Source organism: Ornithorhynchus anatinus, chromosome X2 (assembly GCF_004115215.2).
Source record: "Ornithorhynchus anatinus isolate Pmale09 chromosome X2, mOrnAna1.pri.v4, whole genome shotgun sequence".
Taxonomy (NCBI): Eukaryota; Metazoa; Chordata; class Mammalia; order Monotremata; family Ornithorhynchidae; genus Ornithorhynchus; species Ornithorhynchus anatinus.
The window spans coordinates 4586719-4606239 of record NC_041750.1 but is presented as its reverse complement, the minus strand read 5'-3'; the positions used below and the strand labels follow the sequence as shown (position 1 = coordinate 4606239).

At 47.6% G+C, this 19521-nt stretch overlaps 1 long non-coding RNA gene across 1 annotated transcript; it reads right to left on the bottom strand.

The window, feature by feature from the left end:
• Nucleotides 1-9: 9 nt before the first annotated feature.
• Nucleotides 10-19497, bottom strand: LOC120638095. The gene is made up of 3 exons (XR_005659582.1): nucleotides 19428-19497; nucleotides 18089-18184; nucleotides 10-54 (listed from the first exon to the last, which is right to left on the bottom strand). It is a non-coding gene; the product is annotated as an uncharacterized LOC120638095 (long non-coding RNA).
• Between the last annotated feature and the right edge of the window lie 24 nt (nucleotides 19498-19521).

Genomic DNA, 19521 nt, shown 5'->3' with positions numbered 1-19521 from the left:
GGAAGAGGAGGAGGAGGAGGAGGAGGTCGACGACGACGAGAGGAGAGGAAGCGCCTGCAAAGAGCGGCAGCACAGCGTGGTCAGGGGCGGGGCGGGGAGGGGAGGGGCGGGAGGAAGGAAGGAAGAGGCCGGCGGGAGGAGCGGGGGCGGTCCCTCCCGTCCCCTTCCCCCCGGGCTCCGGGGACGGCGGGCGGGAGCGGGGGCGGGGGCGCGCTCACCTCCTCAGCCGGTCCGCTAGGGGGCGCTAGCGCGGCCGCCGCCGCCCGGGATTTGGCCCTCCGGGTCCCGGCCGGACCCTCGCTCTGTCGGTCGGTCGGTCGGTCGGTCCTGTCCGCTCCCGGTCCCTCCGCCGCCGGACAATGTCCACGCGTGGGGCGCCTTATATCGCCGGAGCCCGGGAGGAGGAAGGGGGGGAAGGGCGGGGGGGCGCGCGCGCCACCTCGTAACATCCTCCCCGCCCACTGGCTCCCCGCCCTGTCCGTCACCCGCAGCCCGCCTTCCCCTTGGCCGGCCCCGTAGGGCCCCGCTCCCCTCCTCCTCCGCCCCCACCCGGCGGGAAACAGGCAGGCGGCCCCGCCAAGCCCAAGCCTTAGGCGAAAGGAAGAAAGAGGTGAAATGTGCCGAACTTTTGGTCGCTGGTGGGTCTGGGGTGGTGTGGGGGAAAGCCCGGCGGGGGCGGGCCGGAGGCCAGTGACCGCAGGGTCCGAAAATTGTCCGTTGTTCAGGAGCAGCCGAAGGACAAGCCGGTTTTACGGCCGAAAAACACCGCAACGTTGGACCCGGGCGTCACCGCGTCCAAAGGACGTGTATATGGGGACAATAATTGGGCCGTTGGTTGAGCACATACTCTGTGCCAAACGCTGGGCTGAAATCAGGGGAAGATACAAGATCGTCGGATTGGACTCGTTCGTTCATTCGATCGTATTTATCCATTCATCCACTCAATCGTATTTAATGAGCGTTTACTGTGTGCAGAGGACTGGATTCATTATTGAGCGCTGACTGTGTGCACACCACTGGACCATTTATTGAGCGCTGACTGTGTGCACAGCACTGGATTATTTATTGAGCGCTTACTGTACGCAGAGCACTATACTGAGCGCTTGGAAAGTACAATACAGCAAAACTGGGACTCGATTCCTGTCCCACACGGGGCTCACGGTCTAGGAGCCGGAGAAGGCACGTATTTAACCCCCATTTTACCGATGGGGATACCGAGGCACAGAGAAGTGAAGTGACTTGCTCAAGGTCATCCAGCAGGCAGGTGGCAGAACTGGAATTAGTTACCAGGTCATTCATTAGTACAGAGCACTGTACTCAGCGTTTGGAAAGTACAATTCAGCAACAGACAGTAGGCGATCCCTACCCAACAATGGGCTCACAGTCTAGAATGGGGGGGGGACAGACAACAAAACCAAAAACCAAACAAGTAGACATCAAATAGCATCAATAGCATCAATAAAAATAAATGGAATTATAGATATATACACATCATTAATAAATAGAATCATAAATGTATATATATACACAAGTCCTCCAGCACCCCCGCTCTGCAAGCCCATACCCATACTCCCTTCACGAAGTCATGCTGCTCCTGGGGCAAGTCACCTAACTTCTCTGGGCTTCAGTTTCCTCATCTGTGAAATGGGGATTCCATACCTTTGCAGCACCATCCTACTTAGACTGTGAGTCCCATGTGAAACAGAGGCTGTGTCTGACCTGATTAAAGTTAGCAGCGTGGCTCAGTGGAAAGAGCACGGGCTTTGGAGTCAGAGGTCATGGGTTCAAATCCCGGCTCAGCCATTTGTCAGCTGTGTGACTTTGGGCAAGTCACTTAACTTCTCGGTGCCTCAGTTACCTCATCTGTAAAATGGGGATGAAGACTGTGAGCCTCTCGTGGGACAACCTGATTCCCTTGTGTCTACCCCAGCGCTTAGAACAGTGCTCGGCACATAGTAAGCGCTTAACAAATACCAACATTATTATTATTATTATTATTAAAGTTATCTATTATTTCTTTACACTTATTTATTTCTGTGTCCTTTTTCGTGCTCTCACTACTTTTAAATAGTGTGTGTCTACCTGTCTGCCCCATTCTATGGTAAACTCTTTGAGGACAGAGACCTTGACCTTTCCCTCTATTTTACTCTCCAAAGCAGTTAGTACAGTCCTCTGCCCCCAGGAGGTTCTCAATAAATGCTACTGATCGACTTGGCAGGAAAGGAAAATGAATACAATGTGACTCCTGAAGAATGCTCTCCCAGAGTTATACTGTTTCCCATGTAGGCACTGGTTTGTAATTTAAAGCTATTTCTTTCCCCTGCAATACAGCTTTTGATTTTTTAAAAACCATCAAATATATCATTAATGTAAAAATGAGAAAATCTCAAATTATTTTCTAAAGTGACCTCACATTCACCTGCTCATATATTTTGCTCTTCTCCACTACCTCCTCCTCAAAATCCCAAAATTGGGTTAACATTTCTCCGGAAGTCGCATAATAATACTTGTTTAGCACATTCTATGTGCCAAGCACTTTACTAAATGCTGGGGTGTTCATTCAATCGTATTTATTGAGCGCTTACTATGTGCAGAGCAGTGTACTAAGTGCTCGGAATGTATAATTTGGGGGAGGTAGAAGACAGTCAAGATGGACACAGTCTTTACCCCACATGGTTCTCACTGTCCAAGTAGCAGGGAGAAGAGGTATTGAACTCCCATTTTATGAATGAGGAAACTGAGGAAAATAAAGGGATTTTCTATTTGGTTTGTTCGGACCTGGTAACAGAACAACGAGGGTTTGAAGCTGCAGGGCTGTGCTAAGTGGGAGAAAGCAGTGAGAAGTAGGCCTGAGAGCCTGGGGTACACATGTAAGAGGTTTACAAATAGCCCTCATTTAAACCAATAAGGTCCTGCCACCACCACGCTTTTTTCATCCAAGTTTCATCCAAGTGCTACAAAAAAGACCCTAGCCCACCCTCCAATGGAGGTGCTGAGAAGTAGAGAAATAGCCAAACAATACAAGGGAAAGAGAAGACCAGCATCCGGGGAGTCGCTGCCCTTTCCCCTCACCAATTAGGCCAGTTTTCTATTCCTCCCCTTAGAGCTTAGTATAATCGTATCCGTCTTCCCTATGGTAGTGTCCCAAGAGCTCAGGACATGCTCTGCGCTTAGAATGGTGTTCTGTAAGCGGTCAATAAATAGCCCTGATTGACTATGTTTGTGGAAGGGTTCCACAAAGGCGAGCCACATCCCCTGTGAAAGCAGTATGACCTGGTGGATAGAGCACGAGCCTGGGAGTCAGAAGGACCAGAGTTCTAATCCCAGCTCCGCCACTTAGTCTGCTGTGCCACCTACTTAGACTGAGCCCCACGAGGGACAGGGATTGTCTCCAACCTAATTAACTTGTGTCTACCCCAGCGTTTAGAACGGTGTTTGGCACATAGTAAGTGCTTAAATACCATTAAGAAAATATCGCATGGCTGGAAGCAGAGGCTTGCAAAGGACAAATGAAAGACTGTGCTGCTGAGCCGAATTTGGAAACAATGAGAAATCAAGCCTCTGTCTTCAGACTGTTGCCTTTCCTTGGGTTTCATCGACAAATTCAGAAAAGTTGTTGTGTATACTGAGGCGGAGCTCTGGGGTATTCATTAAGTGCTTCTTTTGTGCTACAGGCTGTGGGACAGTAAAAATACAATCAGATGAGACACAGTCTCTGTTCCACACAACATAAGGAGAGAGACCAGGTAATTAATCCCCACTTTAGAGATGAGGAAACTGAGGCACAGAGAAGTCCTCTAGACTATAAACTCATTGTGAGCAGGGAACATGTCTACCCACTCTGTTGTATTCTCCCAAGTATAGTGTTCTGCACCTATAAGCAATCAATAAATGTCACTGATTGATTGCAAAGCAGCATGGCCTAGTGGATAGAATACGGGCCTGGGAGTCAGAAGGACCTAAATTTTATTCCCAACTCCGGCACTTGTCTGCTGTGTGATCTTGGGCAAGTCACTTCACTTCTCTGTGCCTCAGTTACCTCGTTTATAAAATGGGGATAAAGACTGTGAGTTCCATGTGGAACATGGACTGTGTGCAAGCTTGTATCCCTAGCGCAAAGTACAGTGCCTGGCACATAGTAAGTGTTTAACAAATACCATTAAAAAAAAAAAAAGTGCCTTGCCCAAAGTCACACATAAGGCAAGCGGTGGAGCTAGGGTTGAAACCCAGGCCTCTTTCATTCATTCAACCGTATTTATGGAATACTTTCTGTGTGCAGAGCACTGTACTGTGAGTTTGGGAGAGTACAATGCAACAATAAACACGCACATTCCCTGTCCACAATGAGCTGACAGCCTGTGGGGCAGGAAGAGACGCACTCTTGACACTCGGTACTGTACTCTTTCCATTAGTCCACGCTGCTTCTCTTCAGCTCAGCCATAAATAGGGGTGGGTTTTCCCAAAGACTCTGGGTACCACCACTATCACAGCAAAAAAACAAAACTATGGCAACTGGGAAACTGAACTCCCCAGCTTTTCTTCTTCAAAAAGAGACATGATCGAGCCCTTCCAGGGTAGCCCATTCCAGGGAAACAAGGAAGCTAGACGCCAGAGGTATTCCCTGAACATGTGAGCAAGAGCAGAGGGGAAATGCCTCTCATCTGATTAGAGTTATCACTCTTCTAGTCAATGTGAACCCTCATTCATCAAAGGAGTGGCAATGGCACAAACCAAAAGGAAACATACTGGTTTCACTAGCAGTTGTGTCAAACATTTAAACAGATTTAAGAACCATCCCTCTTCCCTGCCCTCCAACCCGCAACAACATTTCCTTCATCTCTGTTGCCTTTCATGCCAACTGTTTCAGATTTTGATTCTTTCTTCAAACCCCCTTCCCACCCACTTCCCCATCCTTTGTCCGAATGAATTTACCAACTCTTTCAACAACTATGGAAAAATCAAACCGTCAGGCAGGATCGCCCTTAAATCTCCCCTGCACCTCTCCAGTCCCACCCTCCTCCTGCCCCCTCTTCGACTCTCCCTTCCCATCAGCATCTCCCAGATTTTCTACCTCCTCTCAAAATTTACCCCCTCCACCTGTGTCTCCAAACCCATCCCTTCACACCTTATTAAAACACTTGTCCCCTCCCTGTCATCTTCAATGTCTCACTCTCCCAAGACTCCTTTCCTATATTGCTTTCAAATTTGCCTATGAATCACCTATCCTAAAAAACCTTCCCTTCACCCCATTTCCCTCCCATCATTCCTTTCCAAACACCTTCCGGGAACTGTCTACACCCACTGCCTCTACTTCCTCTCTGATTCTTTCCTTGGCCCCTAACAATCTGGTTTCCGCCCCCTCCACGCCATAGAAACTGCCCTCTCTAAGGTCACCGATGATCTCCTTCTAGTCAGATCTAATGGCCTCTACTCCATCGTAATTCTCCTGGACCTCTCGGCTGCTTTTGACACTGTGGAGAGAACATTAGCACTGCACTGAGGGACAAGTTCTATTTATTTAACCAGTTTTCCCTTAAAAGATAGTTAATGAGGCAACATCAACACCTTCCTCAGCATTCCTGATTGTGTTAAAATCTTAAAGAGGTGCTATCTGATGCCCTCAAATGCTAATGTACGGTTTAGGAAAGCTAGAGAGTTTAAACTGTACAGACGGACAGATGGACAGTCGTCAGAGCCTAAACGGGTTACTACCTGTTGCTTTTACAACATTTTCCAAGTGATTTTGATCCATTTCCTGTGAGGCAAAAGCAGAGCTTTGTGGAAACCACAGGACTGGGAATGAAAAGACACCCCCTGCCTCTACTTCCCCTCCTCCATCCCCTGCAATCTGGATTCTGCCCCCCGACCCCCACTGTGCCTCAAAAACTCTCCAAGGTCACCAATCACCTCCTCCTTACCAAATCCAATCAATCAGTGGTATTTATTGAGTGCTTACTATGTGCAGAGCAATGTATTAGGCGCTTGGTAGAGTACAATACCCCAGAGTTGGTAGACGCGTCCCTGCCACAACGAGTTTACAGTCTAGGGGGGAGATAGACATTAATATAAATAAATTACGGATAGGTAAATAAGTGCCATGGGACTTGGGGGGTGGCAATGGGGGAGGGCGTAGATTTTGATCCATCCTAATCATCCTAGACTTCTCAACTCCCCTTGGACATTGTGGACCACCCACTTTCCCTGGAAACACTGTCTAATTTTGGCTTCCCTGATACTGTCCTCTCCTGGTTCACCTCCTATCCACTGATTGACTGCTAGTCCTGAAAGCCTCAGGTGGGGCTGTGTCCCAGCTGAACATTGCTGTGGCTAGAAAGACGTGCCACACTGAACGGACAAGCTGTCTTTGGGCCGAAACCTGGTAAGATGCATGGGACAAGGAGGCCCAAGAGAAGTGCTGCCAACATTAAGCATGGCAACACAAGGACGACTCCTCGGTGTGCTTTGAGGAGGAAAGAACAGAGACGTGGAAGATGGGAGTCAGAAGGACCTGGGTTCTAATCCCAGTTCTGCCACGTGTCTGCAGTGTGACTTTGGGCAAATCATTTCACTTCTGCCTCAGTTACTCATCTGTAAAATGAGGATCGAGACTGTGAGCCCCATGTGGGACCATCCCGATTTGCTTGTACCTACACCACTGCTTAGTACAGTGCTTGACACATAGTAAGTACTTAACAGATACCACAATAATTATTAAGATGGAGGGGAGGTGGGAGATGGCATGAGAAAAAGATTGACCGGTATAAGATTCTCCTTCAAGTTGTGATCCATCACAACCTCCTCAGATTCAAAATTCCCAAAATTGCAAAAGCCTGCAAATCTCATTTCCTTTAAGGGAGGGTGGGGCACAAGTAGTCAGGAGTATAAAACTGAGTTTATCAGTAGTATAAAGCCCTAAGCATTAAGCCTAAGCACTCAAGAGAGCACAAAGGAGTTAGAAGACAGGAAGGACCCTTGCTCTCACGAAATTTATAATCTAGCAGGGTTTGCTCTTTAATTTTGGGTGATGATCATCCTGTCTGGTGATAATCTGGGGAAAACAAATCCCCTATTTCTCCCCGTCCCTGCTGCTGCCCACATTCTGACTATTTTTCGATCAAGAAGGAGTGGGCACAGGAAGGAAAAACCAACTGAGAATTCAAGTCCGTCCAGTGTTTTTTATGAACAATTTAGGCATGCATAGGAAAAAAGAGAAAACCAATGGCTAAAATATATTGGTGGAATTCAAGATAAGTGAGAGTTTTTTGGCTGGCGTTATATATATTTTTAATGGTATTTGTTAAGCACTTACTATGTGTCAAACACTGTTCTAAGCACTAGGGTTGGTATGAGATAATCAGATTGCACAAAGTCCCTCTCCCACATGGGGCTCATAGTGGGATTTAATCCCCATATTGCAGATGAGGTAACTGAGGCCCAGAGAAGTGAAGTGACTTAATAATAAGGACACACAGAATAATAATAATAATGTTGGTGTTTAGAGCACTGTTCTAAGCGCTGGGGTAGATACAGGGTAATCAGGTTGTCCCATGTGAGGCTCACAGTTAATCCCCATTTTACAGATGAGGTAACTGAGGCACAGAGAAGTGAAGTGACTTGCCCACAGTCACACAGCTGCCAAGTGGCAGAGCCGGGATTCAAACCCATGACCTCTGACTCCCAAGATCAGGCTCTTTCCACTAAACCACGCTGCTCCTCCCAGTTAACAGAGTTCAATCACTCAATCAATCATATTTATTGAGAGCTTACTCTGTGCAAAGTATTGTACTAAGCACTTGGGAGAGCACAATATAACAGAAACATTCCCCACCCACAATGATCTTGCAGACTGGAGGGGGCAATGTGATTGAGGCCTTAAAAAGCTGACAGTGAGGAGTTTCTGTTTGATAATAATAATAATGTTGGTATTCGTTAAGCGCTTACTATGTGCAAAGCATTGTTCTAAGCGCTGGAGTAGATACAGGGTAATGTGATTGTTCCACGTGAGGCTCACACTTAATCCCCATTTTACAGATGAGGGAACTGAGGCACAGAGAAGTGAAGTGACTTGCCCACAGTCACACAGCTGACAAGTGGCAGAGCTGGGATTCGAACCCATGACCTCTGACTCTCAAGCCCGGGTTCTTTCCACTGAGCCATGCTGCTTCTCATGTGGAGGTGGATGGGCAACCTCCTTGAGGGGTGGGGAAACATGGCCTGAAGGTTTTTGTAGAAAGATGATTCGGCCAGCACAGTAAAGTATGGTCTACAGTGGGGAAAGACAGGAGGCAGGGAGGTCAGAAATGAAGCTGATTTGGTAATCAAGGCAGGATAGGATAAACGCTTGGATTAACATGGTAGCAGTTTGGATTTAGAAGAAAAGGTGGATTTTAACTCTGTTGTGAAGGGTGAACCGACAGGATTTAGTCACAGACGACTGAATATGTGGATTGAATGATAGAGTGGAGTCAAGGATAATGCCAGGGTTATGGGTTTCTGAGACAGGAAGGAGGATGGTGCCACCCCCTCCACCTGCGCCTCGGACCCCATTCCCTCTCACCTTCTTAAAACCATCGCCCCTGCACTCCTCCCTTCCTTAACTTCTATTTTTAACCACTCAATCTCCAAGGGCTCCTTCCCCTCTGCCTTCAAACATGCCCACGTCTTCCCCATCCTAAAAAAACCCACTCTTGACCCCACTTCCCCCTCCAGTTATCGTCCTATCTCCCTACTACCCTTCCTTTCCAAAATCCTAGAACGAGTCGTCTACAATCGATGCCTAGAATTCCTTAACTCCCATTCTCTCCTAGACCCCCTCCGATCTGGCTTCCGTCCCCTCCACTCTACCGAGACTGCTCTCTCTAAGGTCACCCATGACCTCCTTCTTGCCAAATCCAATGGCTCCTACTCCATTCTGATCCTCCTCGACCTCTCTGCTGCCTTTGACACTGTCGACCATCCCCTCCTCCTCCATACCTTATCTCACCTTGGCTTCACGGACTCTGTCCTCTCCCGGTTCTCCTCTTACCTCTCTGGCCGATCATTCTCGGTCTCCTACGCCGGAGCCTCCTCCCCCTCCCATCCTTTAACTGTTGGAGTTCCTCAAGGGTCAGTTCTTGGCCCTCTTCTGTTCTCCATTTACACTCACTCCCTCGGTGAACTCATCCGCTCTCACGGCTTTGACTACCATCTCTACGCAGATGACACGCAGATCTACATCTCCGCCCCTGTCCTCTCCCCCTCCCTTCAGGCTCGCGTCTCCTCCTGCCTCCGGGACGTCTCTACCTGGATGTCGGCCCGCCACCTAAAACTCAACATGAGCAAGACTGAGCTCCTCATCTTCCCTCCCAAACCCGGTCCTCTCCCAGACTTCTCTATTACCGTGGATGGCACGACCATCCTTCCCGTCCCGCAGGCCCGCAATCTCGGTGTCATCCTTGACTCGTCCCTCTCGTTCACCCCACACATCCTATCCGTTACCGAGACCTGCCGGTTTCACCTCTACAATATCGCCGAGATCCGCCCTTTCCTCTCCACCCAAACGGCTACCTTACTGTTACGGGCTCTCGTTATATCCCGGCTAGACTACTGTGTCAGCCTTCTCTCTGACCTCCCTTCCTCCTCTCTCGCCCCGCTCCGGTCTATTCTTCACTCCGCTGCCCGGCTCATCTTCCTGCAGAAACGATCTGGGCATGTCACTCCCCTTCTTAAACAACTCCGGTGGTTGCCTATCGACCTCCGCTCCAAACAAAAACTCCTCACTCTAGGCTTCAAGGCTCTCCATCACCTTGCCCCTTCCTACCTCTCCTCCCTTCTCTCTTTCTACCGCCCACCCCGCACGCTCCGCTCCTCTGCCGCCCACCTCCTCACCGTCCCTCGGTCTCGCCTATCCCGCCGTCGACCCCTGGGTCACGTCCTCCCGCGGTCCTGGAACGCCCTCCCTCCTCACCTCCGCCAAACCGATTCTCTTTCCCTCTTCAAAACCCTACTTAAAAATCACCTCCTCCAAGAGGCGTTCCCAGACTGAGCTCCTCGTCCCCCTCTACTCCCTCTGCCATCCCCCCTTTACCTCTCCGCAGCTAAAGCCTCATTTTCCCCTTTTCCCTCTGCTCCTCCACCTCTCCCTTCCCATCCCCACAGCACCGTACTTGTCCGCTCAACTGTATATATTTTCGTTACCCTATTTATTTTGTTAATGAATCGTACATCGCCTCGATTCTATTTAGTTGCCATCGGTTTTTACGAGATGTTCTTCCCCTCGACGCTGTTTAGTGCCATCGTTCTTGTCTGTCCGTCTCCCCCGATTAGACTGTAAGCCCGTCAAACGGCAGGGACCGTCTCTATCTGTTGCCGACTTGTTCATCCCAAGCGCTTAGTACAGTGCTCTGCACATAGTAAGCGCTCAATAAATACTATTGAATGAATGAATGGTGCTGTCTACAGTGATGGGAAAGTCAGGGGAAGGGCAGGGTTTGGGTGGGAAGATAAGGAGTTGTCTGTAGAAGGGCGAAGACCAGGAGGAAACTTCCTGGTCAAGGTTTGAGGACTATCAGACCTCAGAAGCTAAAAAGACACATTGGCTCCATCATCTCCACTGATCTAATGGGCAGCAACCAGACTCCCCGCTTCCCCCCTTGGCCATTTTATCACACCTAAAGACTCTGAGGGATAAAACATTAAATCCCCATCTCCGTTCTGAAGAGTCACTTTTCAATGCAGTGCAATCTGTTTACGTCACGGAAAAATCGCACTGGCATCATGTCAATCGATAACATTTATTGAACACTTACTCTTAGGGCGAGCACTGTACTAAGCGCTTGGGAGAGCATGACAAGAGTTAATAGACGGGATCTCTTCCCAAGACAGATGCTAAATAAATTATGCGGGGGAATCAATGGAGTGTAAAAGTATGTACCATCCAGCGTAATTATCTTGCATTTACCCCAGCGCTTAGAACAGTGCCTGGCACATAGTAAGTGTTTAATAAATACCATAATTACTATTATTAAAAGTTGAAACTGAATACGCCCAATTATACAAATGCCTTCAAAGATAAAGGCAGAAAAAACAGTATTCATAAGTCCAGTAATTCTCAGTAAAACCACACGGTGGCAGTACAGTCCAGGGAGATTTTTTCATTCATTCATTCATTCAATAGTATTTATTGAGCGCTTACTCTGTGCAGAGCACTGTACTAAGCGCTTGGAATGTACAATTCGGCAACAGATAGAGACAATCCCTGCCCAATGACGGGCTCACAGTCCAATTGGGGGATTAGATTTTTCTAATCAGGCACTTGCCAAAATAAGGGCATCAATCACTTCGTGACATTTACTGAGCGCTTATTTTTTTAAATACATTTTTTAAATAAATTTCTAGATTTTATTTGTTTAGCACTTACTGTGTGCCAGGCACTGTACTAAGCACTGGGCTAGATGCAAGAGAGTCAGACTGGACACAGTCCACATCCCAGTTTTCAAGCTCATTGTGGGCAGAGCATTGTGTCATTTGTTACACGCTTACTAAGTGCCAGGCATTGTTCTAAGCGCTGGGATGGATGCAAGCAAATCAGGCTAGACACAGTCCCTGTCCCTCATGGGGCTCAAAGTCTTAATCCCCATTTTGTAGATGGGGTAACCAAAGCCAACAAGGGGAGGAGCTGGGATTAGAACCCAGGTCCTTATGATTCCTAGGCCTGTGCACTATCCACTAGTCCACACTGCTTCTAATCATATTTATGGCTGTTTGGCCTCCCCCACCAGAATGAGTTGTTGGGTTGGCTTTGGGGGGTCCAGAGGGAGCCGGGGGAGAGGGCAGAAGACCAATAATAAAGAATTACATATTTAACAATAATTATGAGTCTTATTATTCCTTTATGGCAGTTAACCTCACAATAGGTGGGGGATATAATGTGGTGATGCGGTAATACCTAATGTGCACATTTAAAAAGCTGCAGCAAAGGCAATAGTGGAACAGTGTTTTAAGTGTCATTATTTTACGCAGGCCCCATTTTCTTGCCAGGGTATTTTTCCACCCTTAATAGAGAACGCGGAGCTGCCTAGGTCTGCTCTGCACTGCTGACGTCCTCCTACGCCGGTGACATTAAACCTTCCATTACGGCACAGGTTATCCCGCTTTTCAGAAATTGCGCTCTCAGAGCCGAAGCACAGAGCTGTATTTTAAGGATACTGTGACGGGAAAGGAGTGATGTCCGGATCATTTCACGAAATGCAGAGAAGACACCATTAAATCTAACACAGCGTGAAAGAGTTGAGATGTGCCATGGAAGCCAGAGCTCCAAAGAGCCGTTAAAAGCATGTGGAAAAGAAGAGCCACGCTGACAGAGTTTGTTTATGGCACTTTGAGAAAACCTAATGGGGAACGTGCTGAAAATCGAGTGGTGATATAGTAAGCACATAGTAAGCGCTCCTGGGATCGTGTCCGATCTGATTTGCTTGTATCCACGTGTAAAATAAATACTGACAGCCTTCAGCTATTTGACACCTCAAAATGCACTACGATTGCTGTACCTGCTGAATTTCTGTCATCCATTTCAAATATTTACTCATTTTACAAGTGGGGAACATCCCTCGAAAGCAAAGCTCCCGTCAAAAAGAGCACAGGCCTGGGAGGCAGAGGACCAGCGTTCTAACCCCACCTCTGCCATACCTGCTGTGTGACTTTAAGCAAGTCATTTAACTTCTCTGTGCCTCGGTTTCCTCATCTGCAAAATAGGGATTAAATACCTGCTCTCCCTCCTCCTTACACTGTGAGCCCCATGTGGGGCAGGGACTGTGTTGGACCTGATTACCTTGTATTTAACCCAGAGTTTAGTACATCCCTTGGTTTAACAAATGCTACAATTATTATTTAAAATGTTAATTTCCAGGCTTTTATTCAACCCTTCTCCGGAGCACTGCATAAAACCAGATGATCCTGCCATAATTTCTAATCCTGCACTTCTTACCTACTTGTGAGAGCATTGTTATAAAAACAGTGTCTTTTGCTTGTCACCCAGAACCTGTTAAACCAGGCTTTTGACACTTTGTACCCATATATGATAAAAAAGCTAAACCAATTAAACCACGAGAGAAAATATGTGACACACTGAACGCAATGCACAGTATCGATGCACTCATATAGAGATTATACAGAAAAGGAGAAACAGGAGACTGACGGATAAATGGAACCAAAAATGTTCTTCAGGTAGCCTGGTCCTTCTTGGAATGCTCTCAGAAGGTCAATGCAGACTGTACATCTAGCCCAGAACTTTGCACAGATCTTGACACACAATAAACACTCAACAAATACCATAATTACTAACACTGCACAGACTTTTTTCCAGTTCTGCAAAACTAAAATATAGCGATGAGGAGAACAGGATGGAAAACTTGCAGGAATGATAAACTCCATAATGCATGATATCCACACCTATTGATTCCAAGAAGAACAGCACACTGAGGACCAAACTCCTCTCCTATTTTCACAACTCTGAGCAAGGTAAAATGCCTACCCAATGAGTCCATGTTTTGGCAAAACTCAATACTCAAAACTTTCCTTTCTAAAGGAAGAATCTCAAGATTTTATTTGGAGCTTCTTACAAAAATCATCAAGAAAGAACTTCTTAAACTAACCCAAGTAGATCTTTTCTGCACACACAAAAATGGGAAAATCATTAAATTTTCTAAGACAGAACAGAGTTGTCACCTACTCATTCTGCTACAACGGGGCCTACACCAAACCAACAGAGAAAGCTTTTTCTAGCCTTGATAAAGCTCTGGGAGAAGTCATTTCTCACCTTGGAAAAAGAAATACAAGGTGTGAAAATGGGAAGAGAAGCCAATTTAAAAGGATTGGGTCGGTCTTTAAACATTTAGGTGTTAACTAGCACCTTAATTGGATCAACTTGTTATCCATTAATTTATTCAGTGTATTTATTGAGTCCTTACTATGCCGCAGAGCACTATACTAAGAGCTTGGGAAAGTACAATACAACAATAAACAGTGACATTCCCTGCCCACAACTAGCTCACAGACTAGAGGAGGGGAGACAGACATCAATACATAGTTACAGATATGTACATAAGTACTGTAGGGCTGGGAGAGGGGAAGAACGAAGGGAACAAGTCAGGGCAATGCAGAAAGGAGTAGGAGATGAGGAAAAGTGGGGCTTAGTCTGGGAAAGCCTCTTGGAGAAGATGTGCCTTCAATAAGGTTTCGAAAAATAATGATATTTGTTAAGTGTTTACTACAGGCTGAAGCGAGGGTGAGTAACTGTCGGATTTGAGGAGGGAGAGCGTTGCAGGCTAGAGGCAGGACATGAGTGAGGGGTCAGCAGCAAGACAGGAGGGATGGAGGCACAGTGGGAAGGTTAGCATTACAGGAGCAAAGTGTGTGGGCTGGGCTGTAGAAGGAGAGAAGTGAGGGGGCAAGTAAGTAAGTAAGAGGGGGCAAGGTGATGGAGAGCTTTAACGCTAATGGTGAGGACTTTTTATTTGATAGGGAGGTGGATAATAATGATAATAATTTATTTATTCATTCATTCACTTAATAGTATTTATTGAGCGCTTACTATGTGCAGAGCACTGTACTAAGCTCTTGGAATGAACAAGTCGGCAACAGATAGAGACAGTCCCTGCCGTTTGACGGGCTTACGGTCTAATCGGGGGAGACGGACAGACGAGAACGATGGCGATAAATAGAGTCGAGGGGAAGAACATCTCGTAAAAACAATGGCGACTAAATAGAATCGAGGCGATGTACATTTCATTAACAAAATGAATAGGGTGATGTAAATATATACAGTTGAGCGGACGAGTACAGTGCTGAGGGGAGGGGAAGGGAGAGGGGGAGGAGCAGAGGGAAATGGGGGGAGAAGAGGGTTAAGCTGCGGAGAGGTGAAGGAGGGCGGTAGAGGGAGAAGAGGAGCTCAGTCTGGGAAGGCCTCTTGGAGGAGGTGAGTTTTAAGTAGGGTTTTGAAGAGGGGAAGAGAATCAGTTTGGCGGAGGTGAGGAGGGAGGGCGTTCCAGGACCGCGGGAGGACGTGGCCCGGGGGTCGACGGCGGGATAGGCGAGACCGAGGGACGGTGAGGAGGTGGGCGGTAGAAAGAGAGAAGGGAGGAGAGGTAGGAAGGGGCAAGGTGATGGAGAGCCTCGAAGCCTAGAGTGAGGAGTTTTTGTTTGGAGCGGAGGTCGATAGGCAACCACTGGAGGTGTTTAAGAAGGGGAGTGGCAGGCCCAGATCGTTTCTGCAGGAAGATGAGCCGGGCAGCGGAGTGAAGAATAGACCGGAGCGGGGCGAGAGAGGAGGAAGGGAGATCAGAGAGAAGGCTGACACAGTAGTCTAGCCGGGATGTAACGAGAGCCCGTAGCAGTAAGGTAGCCGTTTGGGTGGAGAGGAAAGGGCGGATCTTGGCGATATTGTAAAGGTGAAACAGGCAGGTCTCGATAACGGATAGGATGTGTGGGGTGAACGAGAGAGACGAGTCAAAGATGACACCGAGATTGCGGGCCCGAAGGACGGGAAGGATGGTCGTGCCATCCACGGTGATAGGGAAATCTGGGAGAGGACCGGGCTTGGGAGGGAAGATGAGGAGCTCAGTCTTGCTCATGTTGAGTTTTAGGTGGCGGGCCGACATCCAGGTGGAGACATCCTGGAGGCGGGAGGAGATGCGAGCTTGAAGGGAGGGGGAGAGGACAGGGGCAGAGATGTATATCTGTGTGTCATCTGCGTAGAGTACCCTGCGTAGTATTTGTTAGGCACTTAATATGTGCCAAACACTGTTCTAAGACCTGGGGTAGATACAAGGTAATCAGGTTGTCCCACTTGGGGCTCACAGTCTCAATCCCCATTTTACAGATGAGGTGACTGAGGCACAGAGAAGTGACTTACCCAAAGTCACACAGCAAACAAGTGGTGGAGCTAGGATTGGAACCCACCTCTGACTCCCAAACCCATGGATGGGCAATCACTGGAGTTTTTTGAGGAGGGGGGTGACAGGTCTCAGTGTTTTTGTAGAAAAATGCTCCGGGCAGCAGAGTAAAGTATAAACTGGAATGGGGAGGGACAGGAGGCTGGGAGATCAGCAAGGAGACTAATGCAGTAATCCAGGTGGGATAGGATGAGTCACTGTATTAATTTGGAGGCAATATTGTATTAACTTTGGATGGAGAGGAAGGGGGCAGATTTTAGCGATGTGTTGTTATTATTATTATTATTTTAGTGAAGGTGGGACCGACAGGATTTGGTGACGGATTGACTATATGGTTGAATGACAGAGGGGAATCTAGGATAGCGCCAAGGTTGCAGGCTTGTGAGGCAGGAAGGATTGTGGTGCCATCTACAATGATGGCAAAGTCAGGGGAAGGATGGAGTTTGGGTGGGAAGATAAGGAGTTCTGAAGTTTGGGGTGACAGGAGGACATCCAAGTAGAGATGTCTTGAAGGCAGGAGATGTGAGAAGAGAGAGGTGAAAGCTGGAGATGAAGTTCTGGGTATGACCTGCATTAGAGGTGGTAGTTGAAGCCACTGTAGCCAATGTTATCAGACTATGGGTGCTTTTACAGCCCCATAAAAAGTCTCTGGTTTTCAATCAATAATAGACAGAATAAGAACACTACCTATACTCTATCATCATCAATATTTAGTCAATATCCACAATGGCCTATGGGTATGACCTGCATTAGAGGTGGTAGTTGAAGCCACTGTAGCCAATGTTATCAGACTATGGGTGCTTTTACAGCCCCATAAAAAATCTCTGGTTTTCAATCAATAATAGACAGAATAAGAACACTACCTATACTCTATCATCGTCAATATTTAGTCAATATCCACAATGGCCTATTAAATGGCAAAGAAGAGAAAGAATCCTTCTGGAAGTTACTCAAAAATCAGTCAGCAGCAGAGCCAGAAACAGAAGACAAAAAGGCAGCATGACCTAATGAAAAGTACACAGGCCTGGAAGTCAGAGAACCTGGGGTGTAATTCTGGCTTTGCTACTTGTTTGCTGTTTGATCTTGAGCAAGTCACTTACCTTCTCTGGGTCAGTTACCTCATCTGTGAAATGGGAGTAAGAATGTGAGCCCCATGTGGGACGGAGACTGTGTCCAACCTGATTATCTCGTGTCTACCCTAGTGCTTTCTACAGTGCCTGGCTCACAGGAAGTGCTCAACAAATATCACAGTTATTGTTATTATTCACAGCTTCACCACTTACCTGTTGTGTAACCTTGAGCAAGTCACTTCACTTTTCTGTGCTTCAGTTTCCTCAGATGTCAAATGGAGATGAAATACGTGTTCTCCATGTGAGATAGGGACTGTCTGGCCTGATTATCTTAGTAAGAGCTTGGCATGTAGAAAGCACTTAACAAAAGTCATCATTATTGTTATTATTATCCACCCAGAATGCCTGAGTTTCTAAAATGATCGACTTTAGTCCATCTAGACTGCAACGTCCTTGAGAGCTTGAATCATGTCTTCTAACTCCCATGTGTTTAATACAGTGCTCTGCACAGAGTAAATGCTCAATAAATACTTCCAAATGCTGCCCTACCTATAATTTATTTTAGTGTCTGTCTCCCTTGTTAGATCACAAAGTCCTTTTGGGGAGGGATAGTGCCTACTTACTCAATTGTATTTTCCCAAGAGTTTTGGGTGTTTTTTTTAAAGGTACTTGTTAAACGCTACCTGCCAGGGACTGTACTAAGAGCTAGGGTAAATAAAGGCCAATCAGGTTGGATATACCCCACATGGGGATCACAGTCTTAATCCTCATTTTGCAGAAGAGGTAACCGAGGCACAGAGGAGCAAAGTGATTTATGCAAGGTCACACAGCAGACAAGTGGCGGAGCTGGAATTAGAAACCAGGTCCTCTGACTCCCGGACCCCAGGCTCTATCAATTAGGCCCCGTGCTCTGTACACTGTGGGCCCTCAGTAAACACTAATGATTGATCAAATCCATGGACCCACAGAACTCCTCCACATCGCTTTAGAGGAAAATACATTCTGGGCGACTCCCTGACCCTGTAACTTCACCGGGGACAATGTCATTTGTCAGGAGAATTTTATAAACCACTGCAAACACCAACTTACCAGGATGGGGTCAAAAGGAGCATGAAGACAACTTCTACCAGTTGGCCTTTCCCCTTCCAACTGGGGTCCAGGCAGGACCTGGTCACTTCCAGGGCCCTAGGAGAGAGTGGTGATGAACTTCATTCATTCGTTCAATGAATCATATTTACTGAGCACTTACTGTGCACACAGCACTGTACTAAGTGCTAGGAAAGTACACCTCAGCAATAGCGAGAGACAATCCCTGCCCACACCGGCTTTACAGTCTAGAAGGGGGGAGACAGACACCCAAACAAGTAAACAGGCATCAATAGCATCGATATAAATAAATAGAATTGGAGCTATATACACATCAATACAAGTAAATAGGGATTAATGTAAATAAATAGGATTATAGATATGTACATATAAACACCAGTGCTGTGGGACAGGGAGGAGGGCAGAGCAAAGGGAGTGAGTTGGGGTGATTGGGAGGGGAGAGGGAGCTGAGGAAAAGGGGACTTTTTAAATTTAGGAGGGTGGGGTTTTTTTTTTGAGGGGGGACCAGGTGGTCTTCCTCTGTATAAAGAGAAGCAGCGTGGCACAGTGGAAAGAGCCTGGGCTTGGGAGTCAGAGGTCATGGGTTCTGATCCCAGCTCTGCCACTTGTCAGCTGTGTGACTTTAGGCAAGTTACTTCACTGGACCTCAGTTCCCTCATCTGTAAAATGGGGATTAAGACTGTGAGCCCTGCGTGGGACAACCTCATGACCCTGTATCCCCCCCACCCAGCGCTTAGAACAGTGCTTTGCACAAAGTAAACGCTTCACAAATACCATTATTATTATTATAAAAAGATCAAAAGAGCCCCAGACATAACTGGGACGCTAATGAGGCCTTAGAGAAGCAGCGTGGCTCAGTGCAAAGAGAACGGGTTTGGGAGTCAGAGGTCATGGGTTCGAATCCCAGTTCCGCCACTCGTCAGCTGTGTGACTGCGGGCAAGTCACTTCACTTCTCTGGGCCTCAGTTCCCTCATCTGTAAAATGGAGATGAAGACTGTGAGCCTCACGTGGGACAACCTGATGACCCTGTATCTCCCCCAGCGCTTAGAACAGTGCTCTACACATAGTAAGCGCTTAACAAATACCAACATTAATTAAGGGGCAATGAGGCCTGGGGGGGTGGGGGGCGGCGAGAAGTAAAAAATCCATTCTCCCTTTGGCCGCTCTGAGGGGATTGGGGCGACCACTAACCCTGGAGCAGGCCCAGGGAGGGAGACCTGAGGGGAGCTTTGGGCTCAGTGTGAAGGGCCCGGGGGGGAGGGTCGTCGTGGGTTAAAGGGGGCGACCAGAAATGGCGGGGGAGAGAATGACCACCCCCACCTGAGGCCTCTGAGAGAGGGCGGGCAGGCCGGCCGGCGCGCATGCGCGAGGCCCCAAGCCAGCGCGAGCCCCCCTCCCCCCCGCCAACGGCTCG